The 10,938-nt window shown below is 34.7% G+C and overlaps 1 long non-coding RNA gene across 3 annotated transcripts; it reads right to left on the minus strand.

The window, feature by feature from the left end:
* Window positions 1–668: 668 nt before the first annotated feature.
* On the minus strand, window positions 669–3,311 carry LOC133310182 (uncharacterized). Of its 3 annotated transcripts, none has more exons than XR_009751413.1 (4): window positions 2,829–3,311; window positions 2,639–2,761; window positions 1,593–1,656; window positions 669–877 (listed from the first exon to the last, which is right to left on the minus strand). It is a non-coding gene; the product is annotated as an uncharacterized LOC133310182 (long non-coding RNA). The 3 variants fall into 3 exon arrangements; XR_009751414.1 differs by having other exon boundaries at window positions 2,639–2,716; window positions 2,829–3,310; XR_009751412.1 differs by having other exon boundaries at window positions 2,639–3,307.
* Between the last annotated feature and the right edge of the window lie 7,627 nt (window positions 3,312–10,938).

Here is a 10,938-nt window from a genome sequence, read left to right on the forward strand (position 1 = left end):
TATCAGAAATCATATTTGCTAGTTCTATAGACCATTTATAACTCATATTTAAAACCTAGAGCTCAAAACTCAATCAGCACGCTTTACGGTGCAACTGTACTGCGATATTTTGACCCGGTAAAACACTATTCACTTAACTTTCTGAAACTTGCCTAAACACTAAATTTTTCGTACTGAATCCATTTCCAGGGTTATTTTTATCATTTGAGACCTCCTACTTAATTTTCTTCCTAGGGTTGTGTGCATGGCTAATTTACCTGTAACACCCTCCCTTGTATGCATCCAAGAGAGTTGTTTGCTAAGCGGAATTAGAGTTTTTGACGTCATTACTTTGATACTGAAGAATCATTTTGAGGTTGTTAATTAAAACTTATAATTGAAATCGAGTCACTTACAAAAATCTGAGTGCACTTTCAAAATTTCTTAACTTGCTGAAAATATTATTTTCCTGGCAGACATTGCTGTCTTGAAAAAATCATATAAAATCAAGTTCAACGATCCACAAAAATATTCTTTGTAATATAGAAAGAGCACGTCTGGGGCTTCCCGTGCATATAAAATAATAGCAAATCGGAGGTCGTTTGTCCTTCGAAACATAACTCGCAAAGTGCTCGCAAAACTGTTTATAAATCAGCACTAAATAAACATTCAGAAATTATTTTCGCAAAACGTTTTCAGAATTTCTCCAAAGTAATAGATAATCATAAAAGTCTCACAACAGTAATAAAATCATGGTTCCAACAGTAGTCTAAAGTTCTCCACATAACAATAGTACAGTCATCCAACGTCATCCAACAGACAAAATAACAGCAAGTCCAAACAACAGCAATTAACAGTAAATATCCAAATAATCCATGTCCTCATCTCTTTCGTCCTCCTGCAATTTTATAAAAATTGCAGCCCCATAGGGGTGAGAAAAATCCCAGTAGTGTGATAGCAAAACCAATAATGCAACAATATTAAACTAGGCGCAAAATTGTAAACAGTCACATCAACATTTCATTTTTCGTTAACATATCATAGTGCGTATATAACGCCTTCATTACGCTCATAGCACCTTCGTGCGCGTACTAACATATCATTAGTGCGTATATAACGCCATCATTACGCTCATAGCATCGTCATGCGCGTACATACACAGTGGATATTCCATAATGGCTCCCTCAAAGGTGAATTTCAACTGTGGCCTATGCGGACGGAAGCCAAGTGTCCCATACCCTGGTACCGAAGGGATGCCTATATGATGCATGCTCAAACGTATGCATATTTATATAAATATTCTAATCCATGAACAACATGAAATTCGTGCATGTATGCCATGATATGCTTCACACACAAACAAGAAACAAATGAATTATGAGGTGTATATGCATGACTAGATCATCATCATAATAGCATATCTTTCATGTACTTTCTGTACCAAGCTGCCACATAACAATTACTTCTCATTCATGATTTTCCATCTTGTCACATTCATAGGCAGCATACATGAAGCATATAACATCACATTAATCCAAGGCACATGTGAGCAACAATTCACAATTCTATACGCTAGCTAATAGTCACATTAGGTAATACCACCAAACACTTACCTCGCGTGTCCAAATATTAATCAACGGCACCAAAACCAGCCCACTCTTTAATAATTATGCGCACCTAATCAATGGTATAAATAAGTCAGAACTTTATTCATATCACCTTTTATTTATAAGAAATTTGCATGCCTATCTATTCTTGTATTTCATTCGATTTACCATGCTTCTAGTGCTCACCAATTTCTGCCTTTCCATTAATTAATAATATATTACCATAATAAAATCCTAAGTCCCCAACAATATTCTAGCTTCAAATAATTCTTTATCAACTCATAAACAGTTAAACGAATCTGACATTTCCCAAAGGTTTCATACATATATAGGTTCGACTTTCTTAGCAAAGAGGAGTGTTCAAGCTATTATTTAAATAATTAGTTCTACTAAGCCTAGTGTGTGTGTGTGTAAAAGGGCCATTACACATGCTGTCTAGGTAAATTAAACACAAGCCACACACACGCTAGTTAACTTCTACTATTTTCACAAAACAGGGGGGGTCCTACGAGCTACTCCAAAAAGGACAGAATTTAGGTGCACAAAGTGTTACTCCATTAAGGCTCTACTTAAATTTTCTTTGGCTAGAACAAATAACCCTTCAGCCTACTGTTTTTGTCCCTCAAAGGACATGAGAGACTTAATAAATTTTCTGCCCAAAGGAACCGTCCAACCCAGCAAAACAATGGGTCATGTCCAATATCCTAAGGAGATTAATTTCAGTTTTTCTATGCTAATTTCGAGGCTGTTAACAAACTGTAGTTTCAAGCTTGCATTAGTTACATCCTAGAGCTATTCTAAAGGGCAGAATTCAACAGAAGTAGATGACTAAATTAAAGTATTCTCCAATATGCATAAGAGGGCCGAATAGATAAAAAACAAGGGAAGGTTAATTTCAAGTTTATAAAACCCAGCTTTGGCTTGCATGAATTCATTCTAAGGCTATTCGAAGAGGGGAAGAATAAGGGAGGTGAAATAGCCAAATTAAAACATTATCCTAGCATGCATGAGGAGATCGAAATAGAGAATGAAGGAACCGGTTATGTTGGCACCTTCTTGCGGCCACACCCACAGCCCCTATTCGCACAAGACAGCTCTTCACCCTCCAACAATCCAATGATCAGATTCAGCTGCATATGAGGAAGGAGGAACTAACTCAGTACTGAGACAGACGCCTACAAAGAAACGTGTAATCAGAACCGATTCCAGTAGCTCGGTCACAGAGGAAGGGGAGTACATCACCTCCTTGAATGGGGTTCTCGGTTAAACACAAGGGGAATGACAACTCATGGAGAAAGACTTGAATCTCCATCTGCACGCAGAGAGGGGTTCTTCCATTAACACGCATAGGGCACCAGCGAGCAAGGAAATGGGAAGGTACAAGACCTCCTTTGTTGCTGCAACTTTGCAGACAGGGAAAAGAAAGAGGAAGGCTTAGGTAGTTTGCTCTCACTCACGACACTCGCGGCTTGAAGGTACAATGACTGATGAGATATTATACTCCCTTGTGTTTCTCAAGAGACTTGCAAGGTGAGGGAGGAAAGAGGCTGTATTTACGGTTCAGCATTGAGGGGATGAGGGTTTTAGTCTCATAATGTCACGGTTGCAGCTGATAGAGTTTCTGGGACAAAACACCAAGTCAGACTTGTTTTTGGTATGTTGAGATGCTAGGAGAGAGAGAATTAGTGAGCCAATTAAGGTTCTGATTTAGGAGTCCAGCATCATCAACCTGTTTATTCCTTCTAGCGCACAAGTTGAAAGAGAGGATAAGGAAGTGTGATTTGTGACCAATACAATTTCATGCAAGCTGATTGCTCATATCTCATTGGTTGCATGACTAAAAGGCTGATAAAATTTAGCTAATCCCACAAGTAACCAGCTTGCTTTCCTTAGGCTACAATTGATGGATAGGTTATAAGTTGTGGTCTAGTATGGTCCACCATGGTTTCTTGGGCCGGTCTAATAGAGGGCCTTTTGGGCTCAAGTCTACTTTCTAATGGGTCACCTAATTCATGTGATCCTATTTAACAATTGTATAGTGACTATGACCTTAGTAAGTTATAAATAAAATTAATTCCTATCATAATAATATATGGAATTCGAATCTAAACCATGGGTCTACACTCCAAATGTACCTAAAATTATCAACTAGATTAGTCTTCCAATCATTAACTAAGGGCTTATTCTTTGTAATAAAATTACTCACATACTATTAATGAGTACCCATATAATTCTAAGTAGTATCATACTTTCTATATGTTATAATTAATTTGTTCCTATACTTATAACTAGCATTTCACATGCCCAAAATAGGTACTCACTTTTCATGGTAATACAAATAATTTCCCTAATTTAATTTAACTCCATCCTAAAGCAAACAGTTATATAATCTGAAGGCAAGTACTCTGCCACATTCCTAATTGCAATTTAAATAGCTTCCTAATTAAACGGGATGTTACATTACCGTTTTGCCCTTTCTTTGTATTTTGTCCTAATTTTCAGGATTTTCACTAATCCTTCTCTTTAATTCTCATTTAATATATTAGTATTTAAACTTAGAAATGCGAGGTGTTAGAACGTCTGTGGGAGGCAACCTACAATGATCACACAAGGATCACCAATATCATGCATCTTAAGTTGAATTACAAGACAAAAACTTCCCAATCCCACATACATAGGTTCGGCCATTTGGCCTCAAGATACCTAACCATGTTGTTAATTTTATTACAACGTCCCAATGGTTTCCTAAGCTCACCATAACACCAATTCAAGCCCTTAATTCAATTCAATCACATCTCAACATCATTTCCCTCAAGGTTCCTCATCATGGCCGAATTGACATATACACATCACCCAATGGTTTTACTTTCAATTCAATGCATCAAATCAACATACTACCTATTTAAACATGATTCACAATCACACAACACCAACTACATAATTTTTACATCATCCATCCTTATTTCTCCTAACATGGCCGAATTGTTCATGCTTGTATACCTAGGGATTTTTGATTCATTTCAACACTTTCACACATTATACAATCCTATAATTAATTCATACAAATACTCCACAACTCAATTACACAATCCCACAACATTTCCATTTCACAAAGTCATCCATACCACTCATGAAATTGCCTAAGTTATCAACTTTTTCACCAATAAATTTTATAAGCTCAATCACCATAAAACATCATTCTAAGACACTTTTATCAAATACACATTTTCAATTTGAGGTCCCCAACCCCATCAATCACAAATGCAAGCTCTAGGGTTCATGAAATAAAATTTAATGAATCAACCAATGAAATGTGTTGAAACTTACCCATTCTCAAGACCTAGGACTCCTTAACACAATACCCAAGCATTGGAGGATCAAACCACTCCAAGAACATCAACTTTCCACACAATGGCCGCGGACATGGGTCCCCTTTTTCTCCCAATCTACGAGTTTCATGCCTTGAAAATACCATGGTTGTGTTTTTAGAGGTTGTTTACTAAAAGTTTGATGTAGTGGAAATTGTGTTTTGGTGGAGATTTGGTGTAGTTTGGAATAGATGAAGTTTTTGAGCAAAAACTTGACCAATGGTGAAGGAGGCCACGAGTTGTAGGAGAGAGAGGGAGTGGAGAAGATGGTGAACAATGAATGTGCATATGTGTCTTAAGCTCACTTAAGTGGGGTGGGTCCTACCGCCACCTCACGCGATTCAAATTAATTCAAATCTCTCGCTTAATCCACTAAACGTCCATTAATTCTTAGACTATTTAAAAACTCTAATTTTAAGATCAACCATGGTCCTTTAATTGTCCTTGGTCAGATGAATCCGAAGTGTTCTGATTGTTTGGCGAAATCACAGTTTTAAGCTATTACGCGCATTGTGTGCACGCTTCTCCAAAAACCCTAATTTCAATCAATTTCCATTAGAAATCATAATTCCTACCATTTATAACTTATTTCCAAACCTAGAGCTCAAAATTCATTTGGCATGCTTTACGGTGCAACTATATCGCGGTATTTTTACCTAGTAAAACATTATTCATCAATTTTTCAGAAACTTGCCTAACCACTCAATTTTTCATTTCGAATCCATTTCCAGGGTTAGATTTTTCCATTTGAGACCTTCTACTCACATTTTCTTTCCTAGGATTACGTGTTCGTCAAATTACCGTTTTACCCTTTTTATATATTTTGGCCCAGAACTCGAGATTTTCACTAATCCTGCCCCTTTAATCCATATTTAATTATAATTATATGATGTAGAAACACGAGGTGTTATACTAATCCCTAGGATTTCTTGAGATTTATCTATTGTAATGTTTTCTTCTTCCTTTAGCAGGTTGACCTGCTCGAAATCGAGTTTCACTATGGGAACTTCGTCAAAACTCAAAAATAGCATATTTTTAGCGAGTTTCATCACAAAATAACCCAGAAACAACAAACCAACGAGATTTTAATATAATCTATCTCAAAAACAACATACTTTTTAGCCATTTTTGAGAAATTTCGTAAGTTTAAAAAATGTTTTTTCACGGTATGGGTCGCGGTTTTTCTTGACACAAAAGTTGTGATTTTTGTATTAAAAATAACATAAAATAGTGGAGAAATAATAGGGGAACTAAAATCCTCAAACCAATTTTCGTTTTACATCAATGAAACAATATCAGTTTAAAGAAAGATTGAAACTTTCATAATATGAACCCTATATTTCTTAACAATACATTCATGAACAAAATTCCTTCAACATAGGAAACGATTTCAAATAATATTTGTGTCAATCAATAACTAAAAACTTATTTTTCAAAAGCCTCAAAGCAATTTAAGGTTTCAATGTATCGATTGAAAAAAATTTGAGAAATTTTTTAAACTTTCATATAATAAAACCTAGAAATTCAAATTCAAAATTTTCTTAGAATATTCAATGAAAATATGCATATGATATATGTTTAGAAAACTCTCATTATCTAGAATATAAATCCCAAGATTTTCAAGATCAATTGCAAAAAATCCAAACAAAATTTTATCATGAACTTTAGGTTTTATATGCAAATTTAGAATTATTTTAATAAAAAAAATTGGGTCTTATAATCATATATGCATAACTTTGATACCAAACGAAGAAGATAATTTTTAACACATTGGTCAAACCCAAGAGCAGAAACGAGAAAATTGTAATGCGTGGAGGACTATTATAACTTTAGATATGTGAAGAATTGTTGCTTAGTAATTTTGAATGTTTGTTAAAAATTATATTATGTTTTACTATTTGAGAAAATTATATTAAGTTTTACTTTTTTTATTAATTTCATTGCATTTCTTTGTTATTTTTTTTATTGACTCTTGTAATTTTGAATGTTTGTTAAAAATTCATATGGTTTTTTAAAATCTTATAAATCCATATTGTCCTTTCAAATCTTATAAATTCTATTAAAATCTTTTAAAATCCAATCTTATGAAATCTTGATTGAAAAAAAGTCTTTAAAGTCCCTCCAATTCTAAATAGTCTTTTAAAATCTATAAGATTTCTTATCTCAAAAAATCTTTTAAAATCCTAATCCAATACACTCCCTAAGTATGACCGATCATACTTCAATCAAGAATGTATGACCGGTCATACTTAGTGTAATTTATAAAAAGAAAATTGTAAACGGATCCTTCTCCTACAACAAAATATCTTAACAACTACAGATCGTAGCCAGATACATAAAGCTATTGCAACCCCATCCATTCGTTATGTACATATCAATTTCATATGGTATTATCGGCATAATAATACTAATGCCCCGTCTTGATTTTTATTATGATTTCTTTTATATGCCACACAAACACTCCTTTTCACTCACATTCTAAAGACAACACTAGAAGACCTTAATACTTATCATAACTACTGTAATAATCACATAACAGAAGCCATTTTCAAGCAAAAGCATTTGTCTCTCTGCCATGCAATCATCCTAATAAATTCATTCTTTTTTTAAAGCATTTCTTTTCAAAACTCTTAGAGCTGTTTTGTAGAGGGATAAATTTTAGATTCTCAGGAAACTCATTGGGAATCCTAGTTATCCACTTTTGGTACAAAGATTCTTAAAAAATTTCTAAAAAAATGAGATTCCTGGGAAATAAAATTGTGAATAAGAATCTCATTAAATAATACCACCAAGTTGGCGTTCTTCTTGAATTCCCACGTGGTGGAAATTTTTTATATAATTTATAGGTCATAAATAACCATGCTTTAATATTTTCATGACTACCTGGTCGTGATACTCTAATTCACAAAATCGTGGGTTTCTCTCTTCCTTTTCACGACACCTTTATTGGGTTCCTCTCTGCTTCACGTCACTTCGCTCTAGTGACCCTAGCAATTTTGTGGTTGTTGCAGATGGTAATAGCTTGAACGAAACCGGTTTGAGAACAGCCAATTTCGTTTAGGAAATTTGGATTTGACCTCCAACACCGTGTTTTGACCCTTCAGTGGCATATCAGAATTTTTTTCAAAGATTCATCAAAGGTTAGTTTTGTAAAATCAACTCACATTCATAGAAATCATTGACAATGAATTAAACATAGAATTAGGAAACTTAAGCCAACATTCATGGGAATATTTGGCATACCAAACAATTTCTTGGTAACATTACTGGGAAATTCATTTTTCCAACATATTCCCAAGAACAAAAAATAAAAATTCTCTACCAAACGCTCCTTTAGATTTTCTATGGGCTTGTAAATGTGGATTTCTAGTATCTTTAACCACCAAGCTATTGCAATGAGTCTTTTGAAACATTTCCAGAAAATGCTTTCATGTTTTAAGTTTGTGTTGACAATGCAAGCATAGCTTCCATGGCCAATATCCTTCATTCTTCAAGACAAAGTGAAGAGACTTGCCTCCAAGCTTTACACTACATTTTTTCAAAGACCCATCAAATTGAGTCCACCAAAGAGGCACAATCAATGAAACGCAATCCAATGCCTAGAGAACTTTGCACAACTTCTTTGTCCATCCCACACTTTCTATTCTCATCGCACAAGGTATAATTTTCTTTTCAATCCATAACTTTAGCTAAAAATAATTAATTTGGATGTTTTTTGCCCTAGATGGAAAGCTTAGAAGATGACCTACAACTTTTGTGAAGATCTCGAGACACGATTCTTGCTCTAAAGGGCATTAAATTGAGCTTGAAAGTAATATAATAGTAATGTCATGGAACTTTGTTTGATAGTTTGGATTATAACTGAAGCTATGGATAGGGGTGCTAAACAAATCAGGGGCCTTCGGCTCGGCTCGTGAAGGCCTGAGCTTACATGTCTAAAATTGGTTGTTGGCACCAGGCTTGGACTTGTATAAAAGCTCGTTTAATAAAAAAGCCTCAAGCTTCAATTCAAAAGTTCGGCCTTAAAGCCTCTCAGGCTGGCCTAGTATATTATTTTTTATTTATATTTTATATTTTTTATACTACTTGTAATAGCTCTCTCTTTCTCCTCAATCCATTTCACCCCATTTTATTGGTTAAACAGACTTTTTGAATGATTTTGTTCTATATTATGTTATTTGAATATAAATTGAATTTATGAATATTTATGGAATTACTAGTGTTGTTGATTGTATATTCTGTTTGGATAAATTTTTATTGTCTTATTTTTTGTTAAATGGGCTAGCAGGCTAAACAAGGCTTTTTTTTTATATAAATAAGTCAGGCCACAGGCTGATAGTTATATTTATAATAGGTAACGGGCTTGGTCAGGCTAACACATTTAATCACATGCTTAGCCTTTTAAGATCAAAGCTCGGCTCAGCCAGTTATGTTAGTATATGGATGTCCTAGAGACAATCTTTTGATTAGATTAGGACATATGTGGACCTTTTTATATTGTCACAAATAAATAATAAGCACTCTTTATCTTGTTTCATATTTTGTCTCAATATTATTGTTAATATATTATATGAGTAACTGGATAAACCCCTTGGAATAAAATAGGTATCTCTTGAGTATCTGTGATGAGATCACGATCATGAGGATTTAAGGATACCAGATGTTTATTCCTAATTTTATGTTCCTAGTCTAGAGACACTGAGAATGGAGATCAATAATATCGGGTAAGACTAGCACGACTTATCTACTTGTATTCGGATACAAGGTAAAGACCTCATGAGCTACAGATATGGAGATGTCTTAGCTAAAGTCATGGGTGGACCTATAAGGGTATAGCTCGCACTGAACAGACCCACAAAGAGACTCTATGAGGAAATCTTACAAAAGTATCATTAGAGCAGTCTCTTAATATTTGGGTATGTCTTTCCTTAGACCATAAGTTGTCACCTAGACTGTGTTCTAGAAGGCATGTTTTGATTGTATACCTCGTCTTCCTGAAACATGGAGACTCATAGGTATACTTTTGGGCATGTCCTGAAAGAGCACAGGCCTAGGGTGATAAGTTGAAAGAATTCGTCAAATCTCTGTAAGGGATTAGGTTATCTGTAAACCGGAGAAATCAGGATGACATTTACAGGACTCGGGAATCTATGCATAGTAAAAGAGATCATGAGATGATCTAGCTTTAGAGTCAGTAAATTGAAGATTCCCTATTTCGAATTAAAGCTTACCCTAAACCGCAAGGGTTGATACATTTCTTCACCCTAGGTTTAAAGGGAAGGTAACCGAGACAAAAGGAAATACATACGGTAACCAAATATATGTAATAGGATGATCATGTCATTAACCTAACTAGCTCTGGGGAAACAAAGCATTGCTAGTGCTCTGTGTTGTCATTAAATGGGTTGTGGGCTTGTTGGGCCCAAGCCCATTTATGTCAGTGGCTATGTTGGGCCTAATGGGTCACACACTAACACCTTATTGTCTTGATGAATATAGCATTAAAAATATCGGGCCTAATAAAGGTTGTTAGACCAAGAAGAAGTTTGGAAGCCCACCTAAGTAGGAAAGGGAGCATGGTACATATAATGGGCTTGGATGATCCAAGACATTATTAATTAATTTAATTAGTTAAATTAATTATCAAATATTTAAATTTAGAATTTAAATTTTGAATTTGAATTTTGAATTTAAATGTTTGAATTCGAATTTGAATTGGCTATGAAAAGTTGTTTCATAACAAAAGGATAAGATAAGATCTTGTTGGAACAAATCCCAAGTATCAAGAGGAGATCTTTGGGCATCATCCAAGGCTGATTTGGGGCGCTGATTTTGGGGTCTTATGATGGTCATATGATCAACCAAATAAGCTCCAATCAGATTCGGTTGGTTGAGAGAATAAGTGAGTGAGTTGGTTCAAATTTGAATACAACTACTCAATGTATTTGGACTCTTTTTGGGCTGAATAAGGGCGCACCATATGG

Source organism: Gastrolobium bilobum, unplaced genomic scaffold (assembly GCF_033153095.1).
Source record: "Gastrolobium bilobum isolate Gb01-03AN ecotype WA unplaced genomic scaffold, APGP_CSIRO_Gbil_v1 utg1142, whole genome shotgun sequence".
Taxonomy (NCBI): domain Eukaryota; kingdom Viridiplantae; phylum Streptophyta; class Magnoliopsida; order Fabales; family Fabaceae; genus Gastrolobium; species Gastrolobium bilobum.